Consider the following 23,554-nt stretch of genomic DNA (forward strand, 5'->3'; position numbering starts at 1 on the left):
ACTGAGTAACCATGGTAACATAGAAATAATCTGCTATCCTGAATACAACTTCAAATAAATCTGAAATACATATAGATAATCCTAGATCTTAACATACCGTAATATTTTGTATTGGTACCTTGTCTTGTTATCCTGACTTATCATGAATCTGTTTTTATAGTTTTTAGAATATTATCTCTGTTTCTACATGGAGTGTTTGCACAATAGAAAATATGGAATTTTGTATCTTGATTGTTGAACCCTGTCCCTGTGATTCCTGATGAGCATTCTCTAGATCAGACTCCAGCCAGCTTGAATATGTCTGTCTGGAACATATCTGTCTGGAACATGTCTGTCTTGAATATGTCTGTCGTTAGAAGGTCCACTGTGACATATAAGTCAACCATCAAGAATCTTCTACTTATCTATACATCTGCTGCACGTCATTTAATAAGCTCACTGTCACCGTACACATCACAGTTTGATGAATCGAGTCCAGGAGCAGACAGCATGTGACCTTGCTTTCAGCTCTACCGTGACCTTGCTGTCACTGCAATACCGTCTGGACGGAGGTGAGCAAACTGCCAAACTTCGAACATGGAAGGACTTAAATATCCACAAAAGCTTAAGAAGTGTCATCAATGGTCTGCAAATGTGTATGTTTGATACACATGTCTGCAATTCAGATAACAAAATTGTAATATGATTACAAGCTGAAGCATAATGTTACATATTAATGTTTTTCATTTGCTCAACGCATCACAGAAATCATGTAGAAGGAGAGGATGAGTTCTTCTGCTCGTGTCAAGGGCTCAGTACCAGCTTCCAACAAGTCATCACACCAATACAGATAAGCTAATAAGCTACATTATCTACAGCTAAAATGGTAATTCAGGCCTCAAAAAGTACATTAAATATACATCCTGCTATTGTGCTTCCACAAGTACGTATCCACTTTATTCTGGAAATACTTAATCAGCTTTTACCTTTGGATAAATGCCAACGTCTTCTTCAAAGTCTGTCCTCGACCTTAAACACTCTGCCAATACTACCGTAATCCCCCATCTGACAGTGATGAATGTGGTCACATGTTCTACCTCGGGATATATATTTTGCAATGCACATCCTGGAACTTTGATTTCCCAATGATTTGCAATAGAAACTGGCATTTACTTCTGTATGACTGTTTCTGCCTCAGGGTAATAGTATGGCAATGCCAAATATGAACACGTCTCAAATATGAACAAGTCTCAAATCTGTACACGTCTCAAATATGTATGTTTCAAATATGTACACATCTTGAATATCTACGTCTCTAATATGTATGTTTCAAATATGTATATGTCTCAAATATGTATGTCTCAAATATGTATGTCTCAAATATGTATATGTCTCAGATATGTATGTCTCAAATATGTATATGTCTCAGATATGTATGTGTCTCAAATATGTATGTCTCAAATATGTATATGTCTCAAATATGTATGTCTCAAATATGTATGTCTCAAATATGTATATGTCTCAAATATGTATGTGTCTCAAATATGTGTCTCAAATATGTCTCAAATATGAATATGTCTCAAATATGTATGTCTCAAATATGAATGTGTCTCAAACATGTATGTCTCATGTATGTCCAAAATATGTCTCAAATACGAATATGTCTCAAATACGTACACGTCTCAAATATTAATATGTCTCAAATATGTCTCAGATCAGTTTGGACAGCTAGTTACAATCTGCAGTACCTTGATGTGACAACTGATGAGTTTGGCCATAACGACCAGTATTCTAATAATAACACGGCATGTCAGTTTGATGTGGGTGGGAAGCCTTAAGTAATGCAGGTCTTAGATGCTACCCACTTTGGTGAAACCCACTGCCATGATAACTCATGAAAATTTGGTCATATGAGTCGTTTATAGATGAAGAAGCCAAGAATTGAATTGGTTTCTCTGTAGACTAAAGTCTCCCAGTCTCAACCCGTTATGCTAAACACTGAGCCACTGCAGGCAGGATGACTGACCCCTTGTCGCGGAGACTTCAAAGGTAAACACAGATAATCAACAAGTCTGGTATTGATTTGAACTGATGGTGGAACCAGATACCCAAACTGAGAGATGTAGATCCACACTCAATGTGAGGAAGTTCACAAACACTTGGCTAAATTAATATCATTTCACCCCAACTACAAGAATGCTATATCTATCTGCAAGGTTCTCAGTGACATCTGAGAGGACAGGACACAATTGGATTTGAAAGGAAACTTATGTTACTCGTCACCTATGATGGACTAACATTGAGTCTCGGAAATTGTTAAATTGTCTTCTAATCTCCTAATAGAAAGAAGCCAAGAGAATCAATTCATTTTCAGAAATCTAGACTTGCCAAATTAGTGTTGACTTGCAGGGGACTTATTGGATATATTTGTTTTAAGGTCTGAATAAAAGACTATACCTTTGACTGTCACAACAGACACTGCATCCTCAACACCCATGCCACTCTACGAACTGATATCTTGTAGAATCCAACCAACTATCCCCACCCTTCCCTACCACACACACCCAAGTCCAACAAAAACATGCCCAGTCCTACCCAGAAGTACCAAGTCATCCCCAGAAGTAACCAGTCCTAGCCAGAAGTACCAAGTCCTCCCCAGACGTAACGAGTCCTACCCAGAAGTACAAAGTCCTCCCCAGAAGTAACCAGTCCTAGCCAGAAGTACCAAGTCCTCCTCAGAAGTACCAAGTCCTCCCCAGACGTAACGAGTCCTACCCAGAAGTACCAAGTCCTCCTCAGAAGTAACCAGTCCTCCCAGAAGTAACCAGTCCTACCCAGAAGTAACCAGTCCTACCCAGAAGTACCAAGTCCTCCCCAGAAGTAACCAGTCCTACCCAGAAGTACCAAGTCCTCCCCAGAAGTAACCAGTCCTACCCAAACTTACCCAGTCCTATTACACCCTTCTAAAAAAAACGATCTACCCAGACCTACCCAGACCTACCCAGTCCTACCCAGAGGTACCCAGTCCTACCCAGGCCTAACAAAACCTACTTCACCCTTCTACAAACCTAGATCAACCCAGTCTTACCTAGATCAGCCCAGTCTTACCCAGAAGTACCTAGAAGTACCCAGACCTCCTACCCAGTCCTAACCAGAAGTACCCAAATTGTTTGATAGGCATTACTTAGAAGTTGACGGATGACAAGATAGACACAATTTTTTTATGGATAACAACTTCTTTAATACTGTAAAAGGCGACGTTTCGGTATAGATCCTTATACCGTTGTCAAGCAAGACTGACAACAGAAGTACCCAGTCCTAACAAAACCTACCAAAACCTACTTCACCCTTCTACAAACCCATACAATTCCAGACCTACCCAGAAGTTCCCAGTCCTACCCAGAACTACCCAGTCCTAGCCTGAAGTACCCAGAAGTACCCAGACATACCCAGTCCTACCCAGGAGTTCCCAGTCCTACCCAAAGTACCCAGACCTACCCAGTCCTAGTCAGAAATACCCAGTCCTACCCAGACCTACCCAGAAGTGCCCAGTCTTAACAAAACCTACCAAAACCTACTTCACCCTTCTACAAACCCAGACCTACCCAGACCTACCCAGTCCTATCAAGTCCTACCCAGTCCTATCAAGACCTACCCAGTCCTATCAAGTCCTACCTGTCCGATGGCTGCACCTCGGTGTTTCTGTCACAGTTACCCATCAGTGAATTTATATAATTAGTACATAAAGAGTAACGCATCACTGACCTTACAACTTTTGCCACTACGTTGGTCACAGTCCAGGGATTATGGTCACAGTTGAAAGATTCACCAACCAGTCTGCACCTGCACCAGCGTTAGAAATTGGCACTAGTCCTGTAGTCCTTGCCAAAGTACCCAATAGTTAAAGTATCATAAGGACTAGTAGAAATTTGCCATTTTTAAGGGTTTTACCATATTTTACCATTATAAGGACTAGTGGACTCAAAATGTTAGTTTCTGCACTGAGTGACGTAGTGGTCGATCTAGACCAACTAGCATACATGATTCCCCATCCAGTCCCATGCACCGAGTGACAACAAGTCGACCTATACCAAGTAGCATACCAAGTTGTAAACACTTTATTAGCAACATGTTAATCACATCAGAAATCCAGATGCATTTACACAATCAGGCAAATGATCAGTGATCAGCTGATGATCAGGGAAATAATGGATGATCACATGATGTATGATCAAGCAATGATCAAATGGTGGATGACCAATTAATGATCAAATGATGGATGATCAACAAATTATTAAAATGATGGATGATCAACTCATGATCAAATATCAAATGGTGGATGATCAATTAATGATCAAATGATGAATGATCAATTAATGATCAAATGATGGATGATAAACTAATGATCAAATGATGGGTAATCAACTAATGATCAAATGACAGATGATAAACTAATGCACAAATGATGGATGATCAACAAATGATCAAATGATGAATGATAAACTAAGGATGGTGGGTTATCAATGATCAAATGGATGATCAACAAACGATCAAATGATGTGATAATCAATTAATGATCAAATGTCGGATAATCAACTAATTATCAGTCAGAGATATAGTATGCTTGCTTTCGGATCACCTTTAGTGGTTTTTGTTATAATATTTCACATCAATGTAAAAAGCTTGTCTCCTATAACAGTCAAACCAACACTTATCTCCACAATTCCATATTGATTAAACTCACTTGGAGGTCTACTTATCAGAAATTGATTAAATCAATTAATCGCAAAACCATGACATTGTGTTCATATTTCATAAATGTCTGGTGCCGCCCTAGTAGCAAGCTAGGATCTACAACGAGTCAAATAAAACAACCACAAGCCTTGATAAATATCCCCACTTTCATCCACTTTCTCCAGTCTAAGACAGCAGACGAACATCAATGACCAATCTGTCACAAGCTGTTAGCTCATAGACTAATTCTGAATCAAATCAAGTAATTCATAATGGCCAATATTTGGATTCTGATCAGTAAGCATGTTGGCTCATCAAAAATACATCAGGTAGCGTGATAAACTATGTATACCCCTCTGATCCAGTAATGATAACGATCAATAGCCAATCATACTTCCCTAGCAGCAGAAGGAGGATATAAGAGCCATGTTTGTTATTTCACAGTCTTTATTTTGCCAACCATGCCACAAGTGTTCACAGATTCTTTGATGTCTTCACAGATAGGAAAACATCAGCTTCCTGCTAATGTGAGGATAATTACACCATGGATATTAGTTGGAATGCTACCACAAGAACTTTATGTCAGGTTCTCCAACTGTTCTTAATCCATTCTACACTGGTTTTACAATACAAAACAGCATCTTCTCCTTTCAAGTGAGCGAGACTGTGACCACAACCCGACCTTGACCCGACCTTGACCCAAACCTCAACATTCACACTGTTGGGCTATCCTGCATCACACAAAATGACAAGATTGACAAAACTGAAACCAATAATAACTTTTCTGGTCAATGTTAATAATGGCATATTAACTCGCTTATGAACTGTCTGCCTGTCTGTAACATAACTTGCTGAGCTCCCGGACAGCGTCAAGCGGTGCACTGCCCATCAGCATATATCCCATATATATTCAACCACAAAATACAACAACTTTAGTTCTCACTGAATTATTGATGAGGACTTGACCTTCTATGCAGATGAGCCCACAACAAATCCCTTCCCACAGACCATGTGTGACTCAGACCACAGGTGGAACACAAGACCGTATACTCAAATCATAGCGCAACATTTCCGAAAAGGATCTTATACTCTGAAGCCTCTGAAAACCTGTGCCAGACACTGATATTATCCACAATCAGGAGAGATCACTTATTCCTGAGCGAAATATTCCTTGTTCACCTCGTACTCAGCCGACTGTCATGAAGATGAGAATCCTTGTTTTATTGAGTACCATGACATAAAAAATCCGAGTAACATTGTTATAGATTTTGTCTAATCTGCAAATAAATTGAGTTCTTAGAAGAAATATTCCAATGGCTAATATTTTTTTCTGTACTGAAAACATTAATTTGAGATCATTCATAAGGTTCAGATAACATTTTCTATAATTTTGGTGTTTTTTAAACAAAACCATATCAATAATTTACATTTTCAAACATTAGTTTTTATTCGAAGAGGAGCTAACAGGGTCCAGACACTGTCACTCGTCTGGGAAACAGTCCAGGTAATTAGCATAAACAGTTCCAGTTGGATTGATCCATAATTAAACTTAAATTAGTCACCATACAAAGAAAAGTTTTTATACCTTGTCTGAAAAATGCCATAATTTCCTCCCAACTCTCAACAATAAATGATAACGCTACAGAATTTGTAGGATTTATCCAATCAGAACAAACAAAGGTAACCAGGCACCCTAAGTCGGCAGATGCTGCAGGAACTGTATATGTGTATGGACCCTGTGAGTCTACATCCAGGCATGCCGTGTTGAATGTGGCGCATTCCCCACACACGTCTGGGAACCGACACACGGGACACACGGGCCGGCCGGCCAATATGGTGGACATCTGGAACAATAGCCGCATTTCCCAGGTCAGAGAGCAGCAACAGTTTGTGGATCGTTTACAATACATGGAATACAAGCGAGCGAATGTTGTTGATCGCCACAGTGAGCAATACTACAAGCCACATCATCGCAGCTTGTAGAAAACCAATCGGGCAACCAGTGGTTGACATCATGAGCAGCGTTATAAATTAGCACTAGTCCTGTTGTTTTTGCTTAAATGCCCAATAGCTAAGGTGCCATACAGACTAGCAGAAGATTGCCATTTTTAAGGGTTGTGCTAATTGTCATCATTTTAAGGAGTAGGACTAAGCTTGTTAGTTTCTATCTATTATGAGCAATTATCAATCAGCACGATGATCCATTTTCGTCAACTCTTAAATCTTGCAATCCGGGCCTTCAGTCTGACAAGCAAACACATTAACCTGATAATTAGGCGGTCCGGACATCCCCAGGATTTTACGAGTCGCTGAAATGTGCCTCCATTATACACAGATGTTTAGAATAGACGCAGAAAAAATATATATTGCATCCCGTGGGACGTACAATAAATTCTACCACATTCTTGACACAAAATAGTCCCTTAAGTAAAGTAATTATTGAATCTTACAGTACAGTACTCTATACCATTTAATTACTTCACAGGACCGTCATATTTTCTGTAAGGACCCTTGAACTGGTGTTCCTCTGGACCCCCCAGTTTAGAAGGCCAATGTAAAACCCTGCACTCAATAAAGTGACGGGATTGTGGGAATGGGACTCAGCACTACTTCAATCCTGCAAGGAGTTCAAGTCTGGACGAGGCAAACCAGTTGTTCATAGTGTGAGCATCAATATCAGTCTATAAATCTTGCCTGTGGATTCAGCACAATAACCATGCAAAAGTGAGTGAGTGAGTATGGTTTTACACACCTTTTAGCAATATTCCAGCAATATCACGACAGGGAACACCAGAAATGGGCTTCACACATTGTTATTGTTGGGAATCGAACCCGGGTCTTCTGCCTGACGAGTGAACGCTTTAACCACTAGGCTATCCGACTGGCCATGCAAAAATTACCCTACACAATAATGAATGACCATGCACAATAACCATGCACAATTACTAAGCACAATAACTTCATACTACACGTGACAGCAACAACACTGTTGGTGGACACCACTACTCCGCCAACTCAGCAACAACAACGACGTTGGAATGCAAATGTACCGGCACTGCCAATCAGCATCTCCTGCGTCGTGAGCAGCAGGGGCCAAATCTCTCCCTTAAATCAAATCTGGCTGTGAAATCTTAACAGGGCGGAGAGAATCCCTTATTGAGAAGAGTTGCATTTTAGGCTAGAGGATTAATCCTGGCGAGCAGATCCGAGTTCTTATTCCACAAGATCAATAGTTGTGCGCTTCAGGACTTTTTGGTGGGACTAGTGTTGGGATTAGGCAACCCTTACCCAGACAGAGTTATTGCAAATAAACAGAATATATTGTATATGTATTAAGTGCCCAAGCCCCACAACACAACATCAGTATAATTTATACTGATTTTTCCTGGTGCTCGGCTTTAGGCTGCAAAGATCTTGTACACAGGCAATACATTCTACAGATGCCAAACACTCCTTCATCTAAATAGCACCATCGTCTTTGGGAAGACATTTATTGATATGTAGAAATCATGTAATTCCAAATGTAAATAACTCAATAAAATGTCAACAATACCAAATTTAGCGTCAATGCTGACCATATTTCAACCTACTCTCACAAATACTTTGACACAACAAGCTGATCTTAATTACAAATTAAGGATTTTAGGTATTCCTCTCCAGATACCCCTGAAAACACAGATGCTCTTCAATAGGGCTGTTACAGAGTGTCCCTGACTTTCATGTTTAATTACAAACACTGTCAAGGTTGCTAAGAGTTTGAATTATTATTATTAAAGTTGAATGTTCAATAAAAATACACCATATAAAGACCCCAGCAGGGATTCTGGATTGGAATAGGCCCCAAGCAACCTGTGTTGGTCGTCATAGGTAGGGTGGTCAGACTCAGTGACTTGGTTGTTGATCACTGGATTGCCTGGTCCAGATTGGAGTATTGACAGGCTTCTGCCAAGTAGCTGGAATACTGCTGAGTGTGGCGTTAAACAAGAAACACACACACATACTTCAGGAAGGCCGTTCTGTTCCTAACAGGGCCGATAGACAGATTCCCCGATTCAGTGGAGACAAAACACTGTTATATATACATTAGAATACATCTCATATTGCCAATAAATATTGTATTACTCCGTTCAATCAGTGAAGCACAACTATCTAATCTGTTTGTGAGTTTCCTGAACCGTCCAAACAATGTACGACAACAATGAAATCTGCAGAGGACATTCCCAACACAACCCACATGGCCCCCTAATGATGCACATGTTTTCTCCAGCTGGGGGAGCGGTGGAGGTGATCTCGAGGTCGGCCGTCTAATCAATCTCACTCCTACCCCCAACAGGTAACACTCACAAGACCACGCTGACCATTCCTACAGGAAAACACAACCCCCCATCTTGGATACAAAACACTGTCGGACATGCCAGATACAACAACATGATAAATGTGGAATGTTGGGTCAAGCTGCGACGCTGGAGAACAAACCCACCCACAGACAAACATGTATACGTGTCTATTGAGAGACAAAATTGGTCAAAACCTAATACCGTAATAGAAAATCTTATATTGTTCAATGTCAAAGGCGCCAATCATCTTTGTGCAGCAATCCTTTTTCCTCATTATGACATGTGTCCACCCACATCAAAGTGCAGCCAACCAGGGAGTCTCAAGGAGGGGATATTGCTCTGTATACACCGGCAAGGGTACTTGGACAGCAGAGTTATTCACACTGGCCAGGATATGAATGTGGCAAGTTATTAATGTTTCAGGAAAAGATTGCACTGATAACTACAGATAAAAACCAGAACCACCCTCCTCTGTCCAGCCACCCACTCCTCCAACTGACCTCCAAGACACTGCAACAATGACTGCACTAATGATCTCTACATGCTTCACATTCCGGTGTGCTGACCTGTCCATTCTTTAGACAACAGGCACATGTCTTCCTCATCAGCCCAACAACCTCCATCGCCACCCCCACCCTCTCCACCATCGTCACCACCCCCACCCCCTCCACCACTGTCACCTCCCCACCCCCTCCACCACTGTCACCACCCCACCCACCCCACCACTGTCACCTCCCCACCCCCTCCACCACTGTCACCACCCCACCCCTTCCATCATTGTCACCAACCCACCCCCTCCATCATCGTCACACCACCCCCTTCCACCATCGCCACCAAAATCACAAAAACTTAAGAGACAAAACAAATCTTGATTCAGTCAAAATAATGCAAACAATTCCCTGAGATTCTATAAGGAGTTATAATAAAACTGAATACATAAGTAGTACCAAATTATCTACCAGACAGTCGGGCAGGTGGATGAAAATTTCATGAAGCCCAACAGAAAAGTAACCAGCCACGGGCAGGTGGGCAGGCAGTTATTTCGGACACTGCCTGCACCATACAAGAATATTATGTTGCTCTTATCTTCTGTTGCTAAGCAACAATGGATATAGGTATACAAAGTTGTTTCATTCCCACAAATCATACAGACTGATATCAACAACCACCCACATACAAACAGGACACTCAAGAAATAAGCAAAACTTTCCACTAAATGTCCGCGGAAGGCGAGGCAGCGTACAAGTGCAGTGACATCAGGAACTGGGTGATGGACATGCCAATCAAACTGTGGCACCAGCATGTCTCCGGGCAGGAAGATGCTCTCTATCTGCCCCGCCACAACTCGGAACACGACCCCATCCAGATCTGGGTGTGTCCAATCTGGCTGCTACAGCCGCCCTGTTACAGGTAGGTGGTGACCTAGTAGACTTGCTCAAGTCTCTAAGGCAATAATTATTAGTTTAAATCATAATTTCTAGATTATGCAAGTAATAAGAACAAGTTGTCCTGATAAGAGACTGGAGTACTTAGATGTACTGTGAACATATCTAGACTTGCCTATTAGGATAGAATTACCACACATCCATGGACTTTTTTCAGTATGGCCTTGGAGCAAGGCTAGTGATATAGTGGCAATGTTGCAAGTCACTCAAGTCTATATAAATAAAGTCTGGTATCACAACACAGCATTAACATAATCTCCATTAATAGTAAGAAATTGTGTGCCACACTATAGTTGTAGTAAGATTCCAGGAGAGTTATATTCGCCGTTCCCCAGCTTAACAAACAATCAGGAATATCAGCTTGATTTTCACAACTCATCTCAGCCGAAACAAATAGTGATTAGGCATGCCATAAATAGAAGAATATCCCACTGTCACAAGGACAATGTTAACAATTAGGAAGAACAATTTCCCTGACCCTCCTAGAAATATAATCCATTTTATTTCAAAACACATGTCCCTGTTACTACGTAAGCTATCTTTCAGCGCCCCTCGTTTAAACTGCCTGATTCAGCTTCAAACAACGCACCTGTCTCACCTGGATCGCCTGAACAAAGCACAAGCGAAGTAACATTCTTCAACATGGATCCTAAGTTCGAAATCTAAGTAATCGGAATTAAAAAGAATTTAATGCCCATTTAGTTTGAAGTTATATGAAATTACTGTGACCTTTGTTAAGGGAGTACAGTTACTATCACACGCTGGAGAAAAGGTCATCTTTGTGTTCATTAGTTGTAATACCGACAATATATCAGTCTGATCACACCTTGCACCAACGTTTTAGCTTTCAGTTTTAACATAAGCAATGTGATATGATATCGAGGCAACTATTTACATCTGTCGTATTACGATCCAAGGCTTTGTCCCATGAGACCAATGTACGTAATAAATGGGTACACAAGGCCGAACATGCAACACTGGAACTATGCCAGGCTGAGACCCAAACAGACCTGTGGCCAAGTTACAAATACCCTCACTCAACAAAACACACTAACACGCCTGTCGACCAAAGAATATGTAAATTATTTACCTTAAACAAGATAGAAGGCGAAAAACTCTGTTTGTACTGCCCAATTTAACGGTACGAAAGACAGTTACTTCTTCAAACACTAGATTTATTCAACCGCCAAAATCTTTAAATGATAATAAAATCTTTGCATGTATCCTGAACCCCTGACCTGAAAAAGCAAAATATGTTTCACATATTATCTCTGACATGTTTATTAAAAAAACCTCTATAATAAACACATGTAGATATGACCTAGACTAACATCTAGTCTCGGAAATGAACAGATCGTACAGAAAAAAAAACAGTTGTTCAGTTATCTTAATAAAAATATCATAAAAGGGAGCCCAGTGACTCTCTTCATTTTCATGCTGCAGTAATCTAGACTTGCCAAACATTATAGACTTGCATGGGCTGTATTTGATATATATTTGTATCAGGGTCTGTAAGACAGACTAGATATGACCTTAAATCTTAACTACAACATTACTATACATTATTAAAGTGTACGCTGCCAGCTACCTCATGATATCTATAAATGTTTATACACCATTAATGAAAATATGGAATATCTCATATATAATGTACATCATGCCTTCCTACCTCTCATGTTTATAGTTATATTTACCCCCATATGTAGATAGTTTCTACCCTGCCCTTCTGTACAATAAAAATTCTTCATTCTTAATTCATCTGGGTCAAGGTCACGTGTTGGCCTTGTCATTATACATTTTCCCTTAATGTATTATGCTTTGATTAATCAAATATTTAGCAAGTTATACAAAACATTCCCGGCGCTAAAAATACCCCAGATAAGCACCTGAAGCATTCATCGTGCAGACTGGGCAGATTATTCCCCTGTTCTCCCACCTCCAAACCCAGAAAGTGTTAATTATACAATTCTGTGACAAAAACACAACATTCCTGCGATGGTTTGGCTTGATGTCCGCCACAGTCGACATGTGAATTCCGCCAAGACTTCACAGCACATAATGACATGTCGATGTCGTACACACAGACAACAGAAGACATCCCCGTCCTCATCGCCCTGATGTATGACTCAAGACAATGAGAAACATGCCGAGTGAAACCTATTTCAGAAGTCAGTGTCACGATGCAGGTCAGTTGTACTCCAAGTAGTGTCTGCAGTCACAACTATTGGACTAAAAGAGCGCTGTTCTGTGCCGTCACATGACGCCCATGTGACAGCATGCTTTCAATCTAAGCAATTCATTCGATGAATACTTCATTCTGCGGGCTTATTGTTATTGTTTGGATTGAAATGATGCAAAATTTTCAACATGTGTCGTGAAATATAACAATTACTGGGGGCCATCACAACTTACTGTGTCTGTGAAAGTCATCAGCAAAATTTAGAAAGTCATTCATGAATTTAATTTTTAGTCTACAAAATATTTATAACTAATAAACTATTATGGTTACAGACCCTTGGGTGATCTGCTGGAACTAGAACTGATGTAGAAAAATATGTTGCATAATAAAAACATATTACTCACATTAAATATGTAGAAATCCTTTATCATGTACGACATAGAGTTACTCGACCCACCAGCCATTCTGACCGACCAATACACATTGTCTCAAGTTATGACATACCAACTGTTGACCATCATTTCCCAGACAACCGACACTGCCCTGGCGACAGACACTGCCCTGACAACCAACACTGCCCTAACGACTGACACTGCCCTGACGACCGACACTGACAACCAACACCGCCCTGACGACCAACACTGCCCTGACAACCAACACCCCCCTGACAACCGACACTGCCCCGACAACCAACACTGCCTTGACAACCGACACTGCCCCGACAACCAACACTGCCCTGACAACCGACACTGCCCTGACAACCGACACTGCCCTGACAACCAACACTGCCCTGACAACCGACACTGCCCCGACAAAGTGTGTAATAGTTTCTCACAACATCTGACAAAACACAGATCCATCCAGTGAAACAGTCGGACACAAGCTGCTTTCTGTAGCATCATTGTTTTCCATTCAAATTTGAAATTTGCAACCACTAGCCACATAAAAAGTGAAAACAAATGACATTGGGGCAGCCTGTGTTTAGAAGCCAGGTGTGATGTAGCCAGGGGCTGCTAGCTTAGCTACACAGTACACCCTCCCAAGGTGGGAAAATATTTAAACCTGGTCTCTAAATATAACACAGGTGCCAATGAGGGCTAATTGTTGACCTTAATCAGTTAAACACTACGACTGACAAGAAGTAAATACACCACAATTATTTCTGTCTTTAAAAGATTACACATGGAATGATGAATGAGAATATCCTACTTTTCACACAACTACCTTCAGGTGCTGTCTGGTTGTTTAGATGGACGGGAAAAGTTAATAAACATTTTTCAAAGTTTACATATTTGCTCAAATCTGTCAATATAACAGCCAGATAGTAAACATTGCATGATGAAAATATGGACAGCAACATATATATTACCATATATATATGAACAGTCAATCTGTGTCATAGCAAAAAGAAACAAGAAAACAGCGTTTTCACTATCCCTCCGCCATGGGGCACATTAGAATTTTGTTTGTTCATATAGTTGTGAATATAAACTATATATAGAAGCCTATAAAGCCTTAAAAAGAGACAGTTATGTCATCACAAAATATTATTAGCATGATTAAATATGAAATTGAAAAGCATGGAGCCAGGGCCATAACTCTGTAAACAAATAATTTACGGCACCAATTTTCGAACCCAGCTTGACAAGTATCTCTAAGACAAGCATACAAACGTTGACTCATGTAATTTCAGTATTTTCTGAGAAAAATTGTCCCCATTGCACTCTAGAAAGCACAGAGCAAGGGCCATAATAATTTAACTAAAAAAATATTTCAAACTCATCTAAGATCATGACCAGTAATATCAGTGTGAAAAATTTCCTTTCTCAATCTTAAATAGTTTTCAACAAAAAAATTATCCCCCTTGAGCATGTTGAGAGGCAGACGGGTGGACAGACCGACAAAGATGGAACGATGGACAGGCGAACTCTGTTCTTACACCCCCCGCCCCACTTCATGGCGGGGTATAATACCCACCTACAGTAATAACCATGGTTACCATGGTTACAATACCATGCACCAAACTATTCCATCAAGAACAATAAGATGCAAGATCAGTTTCATATTCAGGTTATGAGATGAAATTATATACTGTATAAAATAACGAACTTTTGTCTACACTGACTAAAAACAGTCGGAAAATATGAGAAGAAATACCAATAGGGTTCTCCACAAGCTTCCTGACATTCGTTTGAAGTCTAATTACTCTTCTTATCCTGTCAGACTAATAACCATGCCTTCCCTAAAGGTTACACCAGCAACGACAAATAATAGCCATTAATCTATGTAATCACACTTGGCTAAGAATACAGACAGCGAAATTAACGGACAATATTTTTCATCAACCATGACTTGACGTGCGATCGTTTGAACTTCTGATCTCCTCAAGTATATGCTGTAACCATGGTAACAGTGGCTATAAAAAATAATATCACACACAAAACACTTTTGTTATGTTAACACGTTTGATGAAACAGGACACACTTATTGAAAAAATGTTACCTTAAATTTATGTTTCTGAATGACTTCTAAACGGCTACATATCAAGATCATAGATAGCTTGTACTCCAGATTATGGTTATCGTCATACTGAGCCATAATAATCATGTCACTGGAGTGACAAGGACATCACGACTACAGCATGTATAGGACACCCATCTCTAGCAATCACAAGTTGGTTTGTTTGTTTGTTTGTTTGTTTGTTTGTTTGTTGTCTAACCCGGCACTCAGCAATATTCCAGCTATATGACGGCGACCTGTAAATATTCAAGTCTGGATCATGTAAGTCGCCAAGCAAGACCTATTGTAACCCGGATCTTCACGGGCATCAGTCATAACTACTCCTGTGTACAGTGAACAGTCATCTCTTTCCTGGCTGGCACAGCGGACAAGGTGGTCATTAGCCACTCATAAAACCCTGGGTTCTACTCTCAAGACTTGATATGTGAGGTGCCATGGAGTCTAAAGTAACATCTCACGAGGCATTCATCAAGACATAGAGGACTGCTCAAGTCAAATCTCAAAAATATTCTTGCGATTTCAATTTTCCTTGATTGTATTTGTGTAAAGAAAGTAGAATTACTGGATAAAGACAAACCTGTCATTTAGTTAAAGAGAAAAGCAAAGAAACTGTTCACATCATTAGTAGAAAATAAGGGTAATGGCATCCTCAAACGTGTAAAATATGAACCTCCATTTCTAATTCAGACTGGCAGCTACATTAATTTATCACACACCATCAAAATGTTACTTAACTAAATATATAACATAAATAGGAGCAAATACTAGCAGGGATATGCAACAAATTGGTACAGAGTTTTTACCATTCAGAGTAACCATAGTAACGGATGCAAACCTGACAGGAAACACTGTGAAACTGTTATTTCAGCCATCAGCAGTAGAGGACGTAATGTGTACGCGAGACGGCTCTCCCGTCTCGCGTACAAGTGACCACCTGAGAGCATGGAGGGGGGGTCACTCGTATGCGTGACGGTCTGTCAGTGGACCATGGATTTCTGCATGTTGCACATAAATGTCTCTACAAGCATTATTTGTGAAAATAATAAAACAAAATTAAGTACAGTTATTGATCATTCTACTAGTTATCGAATGACATGAAAAAAATGGCATAAGAAAAATAATAATGATCGGTATTTATTGGGTTGTCCACGAAAAAACACCCACAAATCTACCCTGTGAACACTCCATGCAGGGCCCTATCAAGTTTGTGACAACCCAGCTCACTGCAAGCACTCCCACACCAACACACCATGTTTCTACTGCTTGGATCAAAGCTTTGTTTTCTGTGCAAAAAGCCATTTGTCCTATCTAATAGATCCCCAGTAATACGACATCAGCCCCAGAAATCAACTCGATCAATCTGAACTGACTTCCTGCATAGCTGACTTCATGAGCTGCTACAATGCATGCCATGTCGAAGTCGTCTTAAATCCCACACACACCAACTGATGATGATGTTTCTATAGCAACAGAATGTTCCTCTTTAAATAAGTGTCTTTCACTCTGAATTTCCAGCCAGCTATAGTCATGATAGGTTTGAGAATGGACACAGTGTAGTACTGAAGCTATTCATATTCATGACAACTGTCTCAAGTGATTGCTTCCGACTCCACTCTCTACAAGTAGCCAGTGTGATGAAGGAGAAGGACACAGTCCAAAACAATCAGGGGCAGATCTTCAAAACGTACTTCCCTTTTCTAGGTATATTGTGCAGTTTTATGATGCTACTGAATTGGTGTCTCGACCTTTGAAGTAAGATATGGTTTATCCAACTGGGAATGTAGGGATCTACGCCCACATTTAGCAATATTCCAGCTCTCTGTATAATGGGCACACTAGACATGCTAGAACCTAGCCATACCTCTTATGACCATCAGGGAATCAAACCTGGACCCTTGGCATGAGGAGTGAACACCTTAACCAGTAGACCACCACCCTGCATCTATGAACCTGAAAGAGGAACTGACCAGATTCCTACGTTGGAAAGCTTGAGTACTGGTAGACTTGCACAAGTCTCCAAGGCACTAACTATTAGTTTAAATCATAATTTCTAGATTATATAAATAATAAGAACAAGTCGTCCCTACAAGAGACTGACATCCACTTATCTGGACTTGCCTATTATATGGATAGATTTACTACACATCCATCGACTTGTCTTTCAGTACAGCCTTGGAGCAAGGCTAGAGTATTGAGAAAAGTGATTTTGACTGAAGGTAGACTCATTCACTGCAAGAGAGCTAACAATTCCATGCAATGAACAAAATAAATACTGATTTAGCATCCATTGTCAATATCTTAATAAACACATCTTTCCTCTTTCCTTGCAAGTACTTCCTTGTAAGTACTACTACTACTAGATGTCATGCTGGTACATAGCCTCACGTTTCATCACAAGTTGCTCAACTTCATCTACGGCATTACCATGACGCATTGAAAATCTGGATTTAGAAAAGGGTTGAAATGGTTTGAAATTTAACTCGATAGAAATGAAATTACAAAAAATATAGTTCACAGATTTGTGGAGAATTAAAGTTGAACATTTTGTCTTTGAGAACGGTACAGTAAGAGCAACATACCGAGGAGACAAGGAGATGCTGGCTATATTATATCAGATCATAATATCCTCCCTTGAATAATACAATACCAACACACAAATGATTATCATCCTATTTTTTCAACAAGTAAAAGAAACCCTGACAACAAAGACAAGATCACACAACTATTCAAGACTGACCATCTTGAATATATAATCAGTTGTCATTCAAAACTTTTTATTCTTTGGGGAAATACATTTTGTAGGTACAGTGCTGAGACACAACAGAACACAGCTTCACTGGACACCCCTCTCTCTCTCTCTGTCTATCTCTTGGCCTCTCTCGCTCCACACACTCCTGGAATGTGGCTGCACGGACAGATTTGGCACAACAAAGACACACACTATACACAAACATTCACCTCTGAAATTCCTCACTCCGTCAACAAGGGGAGGTAATTACATCCATAGTCAATTCAAATTTAAATCTTGCCAATTACTAGCAACCTGTGTTCAGGGCCAGGGAGGGTGTTCTTCGCTGTACTGTTAAAACAGGTGGCAAGAATAGAAGCATTGTTGCGTAGACAATAGAGCTCGGACATAGATCCTCATGACACAGTGTACTCGGTATTCTGATGCATTGGGAATGGAAGCATCTTTCTGGGAGCACTGTTAGAAATATAGTCAAATCAATTCATTTCTTTATTAACCTTTAGCTTTTCAGCTAATCATCAGTCTACACTGCCATTAAATTGTTGGTACAGGCATAGACATTGTTTAAGTACAACATTCTCAGAGAATGTACTTTAATAGAATTTACATAAATTCTTGTCTTGTATAATAATTCTAGGGTGCAGGCCTTGTGCTTTTTGCCTTCAAATTTGAAAAAACGCCCAGATTTTCAAATACAATGGGGCATTTTAGCATTGTGCTGTTCAGGCAAGTGTGGGGGTACCTCTGGAATATTGTAAATCTACACATAAACATGATAAAGGGCCAGTGTCAGAAAATTCCTGGAGTGAACCCTGAATGTGTAATGAAAATTAAGGAACACTATTTCTTTTACACATTTTCATTTCATATTTAAAAATGAAAAAACAAACTACATTTCCATTCATCCTTCATTTGCCCATTAAACAAAAACTAATAACATTCCTCTCGTCAGACCTTACTATGAGTGAGTGAGTGAGTGAGTTGGACCTAACGCCACTTTGAACAGTACTTCCTTTACATCACTGCTGACAAACCAAGAAACACAATCAGGTCAAACCATGATCACAGGTTCCTGGCACGACCAAGGGATATAACCCCTCACAGTGAATGGCAGCACCTCAGACAACGGGCCCTCCATGCCCTCTTATATTGAGATCTCCAGAAATACCAACTCCAGTCCGGGGTCCAGACTGATGAAAACATTAATGATTCAAGAGACCCATTACCTATAAAAATGATGAATCATGTTCTGGAAATATTTGGACCGGAGCTATGATGCTTGAACAGGGAGAGTTATTTGTTTTCTCGACAGGTCAATGCCTGGCAAAATAAATCACTGATAAAGAAGTAATTATCTATAAAAAGTTTCATGTCTTTATATTAACTGAAGAGTTGATATTGGTAATTTTCATCTTCATCTATTGAAATTATCGCTTGTCTGGTAGAGTTATGTCAGCTATTGCTATTATTGCCAGTAACAATTGCAATGTGTCGGGGGCAAGTTTGCATTATTACATCACGAACCAACTCCACACAATCAAGTGTTACGCCAGATACACATTAAACACTGACCAGCCAGGTATATACACAGGTAACACTGACCAGCCAGGTATATACACAGGTAACACTGACCAGCCAGGTATATACACAGGTAACACTGACCAGCCAGGTATATACACAGGTAATACTGACAAGCCAGGTATATACACAAGTAATACTGACCAGCCAGGTATATACACAGGTAACACTGACCAGCCAGGTATATACACAGGTAACACTGACCAGCCAGGTTTATACACAGGTAACACTGACAAGCCAGGTATATGCACAGGTAACACTGACCAGCCAGGTATATACACAGGTATCACTGACAAGCCAGGTATATACACAGGTAACACTGACCAGCCAGGCATATACACACGTAACACTGACAAGCCATGTACATATATACAGGTAACACTGACCAGCCAGGTTCATATATACAGGTAACACTGACAAGCCTGGTACATATATACAGGTAACACTGACCAGCCAGGTATATACACAGGTAACACTGACCAGCCAGGTTCATATATACAGGTAACACTGACCTGCCAGGTTCATATATACAGGTAACACTGACCAGCCATGTACATATATACAGGTAACACTGACCAGCCATGTACATATATACAGGTAACACCGACCAGCCAGGTACATATATACAGGTAACACTGAACAGCCAGGTACATATATACAGGTAACACTGAACAGCCAGGTACATATATACAGGTAACACTGACCAGCCAGGTACATATATACAGGTAACACTGACAAGCCTGGTACATATATACAGGTAACACTGACCAGCCAGGTACATATATACAGGTAACGCTGACCAGCCAGGTACATATATATAGGTAACACTGACCTGCCATGTACATATATACAGGTAACACTGACCAGCCAGGTACATATATACAGGTAACACTGAACAGCCAGGTACATATATACAGGTAACACTGACCAGCCAGGTACATATATACAGGTAACACTGACGAGCCTGGTACATATATACAGGTAACACTGACCAGCCAGGTACATATATATAGGTAACACTGACCTGCCATGTACATATATACAGGTAACACTGACCAGCCAGGTACATATATACAGGTAACACTGACCAGCCAGGTACATATATACAGGTAACACTGACCAGCCGGGTATATATACACAGGTAACACTGACCAGCCAGGTATATATACACAGGTAACACTGACCAGCCAGGTTCATATATACAGGTAACACTGATCTGCCAGGTTCATATATACAGGTAACACTGACCAGCCAGGTTCATATATACAGGTAACACTGACCAGCCAGGTACATATATACAGGTAACACTGACCAGCCAGGTACATATATACAGGTAACACTGACTAGCCAGGTACACATATACAGGTAACACTGAACAGCCAGGTACATATATACAGGTAACACTGAACAGCCAGGTACATATATACAGGTAACACTGACCAGCCAGGTACATATATACAGGTAACACTGACCTGCCAGGTACATATATACAGGTAACACTGATCAGCCAGGTACATATATACAGGTAACACTGACCTGCCAGGTAATATGCACAGGTAACATGATACCTATGTGCACTATCAAGTGGGAGTGTGTATGTAAGCAGGCATTCAACACTGGACTAACTAATTGGTTGGCAGTTTGCAGAACAGTTTACCCTTGGCCATCTCTTGATTTCATAATCACATGTAATTTCCCAAAATATTGCCACAGTTCCCAGAAGGTCTGATTGGCTGACGGAGCTGCCAGACAGGTGTTAACGAGGTAACTGTTTACACAATCAACAAATTACATCTTGCTTGAAAGAGGAAGCTTATCGCTCCACTGGTGTAAGTATGTTACAGGAAACCAACAGCTAATTAACCAAATTCAGGATTAAACAGAGCATGCCATTTAAGATTTTAAGACATAACTGAAAATATCTTTGAGTTGAAATCACCAATTAACTTAAAAGTCTAAATCCAATCCCTATCCAAATAGTTTTGACTCCCCCCCCCCCCCCCCCAAATTGAGGTAGGACTTTGTTCCACTGGAGCACTTGACACGAAGATGTTAGCCCTGTGTCCCACTTGCCACCACATCCAAGATAGTTCAAGTTAAGACAAAACAATACTACGTGCTGTGTCCATGTTAGCCTGCCAAACCCTCCATGGCCTTATCTTGACAGAATGTGCAAAATGTCCACATTGAAACAGACATACCATTTACCTCTGCAAACACCAACACTGTCAGCAGTTTTCATTGTCTTACCCTTGAACACTAAGAAATGCATTAAATCATAAGTCATTAGATATTCTTGCAAATATCCCAAAAGATTTACACTACCTGTCGTCAATTCAAACTAATCACAGCTAGGCCAATCAGTGTTTACAATAAACAGTGGGCACAGTCCAATGATAGTGTGATGTGTAAAATATTTGCATGCATTGATAAATAGACACAATTGTGCAATGTAAAAAGTCTGATAAAAACAATCTTATGTGAACAATGGGGCAGAAGTTGAATTAGTTGGATGGTAGAGTCCCCAACACACGATTAGCACACTGTGGAAATCGATTTTGCATTTTCTTCAGGTGAGGAATTTTTGGTTGACAGTTGTTGGAGTTGGCTGAAGAGCCCAATCAGCCAAGCAGTGTCACACAAGCAGTAGACATGATACACTCGGGAACTCGTGTCCCAGATACTGTGACTCACCTGGAGAAATAGCACGACACTTCAACAGTCGGCCATGATAATTATAGCGTACGTTGACTATTCAGTTTGGCCCGACATACAGGTAAACCCACACAATGTGTATAAACAAATCGGCTCGACGTCTTTACATCCAGTGTAAGTAATATTCCATTTGTACAGGCACCTCACAATGGCGTACACATATTATGCACAACACGGGCAATATCCTTGATTATGGCTGGTTATTCCGAGCATTTTGTAAACATGGAATGCCGAAATTGCTCCGAGGCTGCAGGAGACCACAGTCGCGTGGAAAGTGCGCACGAGAACCCGTCCGGTTCACAGTTTGGACACGTTAATCGTTGGAGGATGTAATTGTGCGAGCTGGGTGAACATTCTTAAGATTGAAACTCACCTTTCACATGTACATAAACCTGGTATACGTTCAAAATCCACGAGAAATGCTTGTCTGAAATCGAATATACACTGCTTGTCAATCAAACGTGACCTCTTTGGCTGGTTCTTCCAGCGACCTCCCCCCACCGACAAAGACTTTCAGATTGTCGCACGCATAATGGACAAGGCAAAGGAAGGTGTGAAATGGTGCTCTAAATAGTGAGCAAGCCGACATTATAGCAACTTACCCTTCTATCCAAACGAGACAACGAAATTGATGCAAAGTACTGTCCAAAAACGTACCCTCTTGTAGGGTGTCTGTCTAACAAAGCTAACAGCGATCCCAACGCCGCCTGGTGGCAAACTACGTTTTGCCATCAGACAACAGGTGAAAACAGGTAGGACGAGTTGGGGAGGGGAGAGGAACTTTCAAAACACCTTCTACGTATGTGTGTGTGACATCGAGTCGGCACCGCGAGAAGCGTTTGTTTATGAGATAGACATGGTACTTAAAATATATTATGCGTGGTACGTAAATCGATAATCGGCCAAACAGTAATCATGTATCTCTGTCTACAATGCTACTACAGCGACTGACTTGGCTATTAAGCTATATTGTGAACACGGAACTTATCGCATATTTTTGTTGAGATGGGAGAGGACCTATGTACAGATATATGAGGTTCGCGAGGGTATATAGTTTAAAATCACAGTCATAAATATTTCACCGAGATCTATATCACAACGACGTGTTTATTTTCGATTCTAAACACGGCAAACCAGTGACTGAACACACCAGCAACATCCGACGCCATCGAGGCCTCATACGCAATCGACTCGTGAAGTTACGGGTTATAATAGGTCTTCAGTAACCTATGCTTGTCGTAAAAGTCGACTATGCTTGCCGTAAGATGCGACTAACGGGATCGAGTGGTCAGGATCGCTGACTTGATTGATGCATGTC

General features: G+C 40.5%; 1 protein-coding gene across 9 annotated transcripts in view; it reads right to left on the reverse strand.

Annotated features, from left to right (window-relative positions):
- LOC139462153 (splicing regulator ARVCF-like) overlaps positions 1-22,921 on the reverse strand; it is a 118,111-nt gene extending 95,190 nt beyond the window's left edge. For 7 of the 9 annotated variants that reach the window (XM_071243666.1, XM_071243664.1, XM_071243665.1 and 4 more), the window contains exon 1: positions 22,610-22,717. The gene's annotated coding sequence lies outside the window, so the exon portion shown is untranslated. Of the gene's footprint in view, positions 1-22,215; positions 22,441-22,609; positions 22,718-22,838 lie in introns of those variants that run through there. The other 2 variants (XM_071243660.1, XM_071243661.1) reach the window with 2 other exon arrangements.
- Positions 22,922-23,554: the final 633 nt, after the last annotated feature.

The sequence above is a fragment of the Haliotis cracherodii genome, unplaced genomic scaffold (genome assembly GCF_022045235.1).
Source record: "Haliotis cracherodii isolate W230 unplaced genomic scaffold, xgHalCrac1.p SCAF_15, whole genome shotgun sequence".
Taxonomy (NCBI): Eukaryota; Metazoa; Mollusca; class Gastropoda; order Lepetellida; family Haliotidae; genus Haliotis; species Haliotis cracherodii.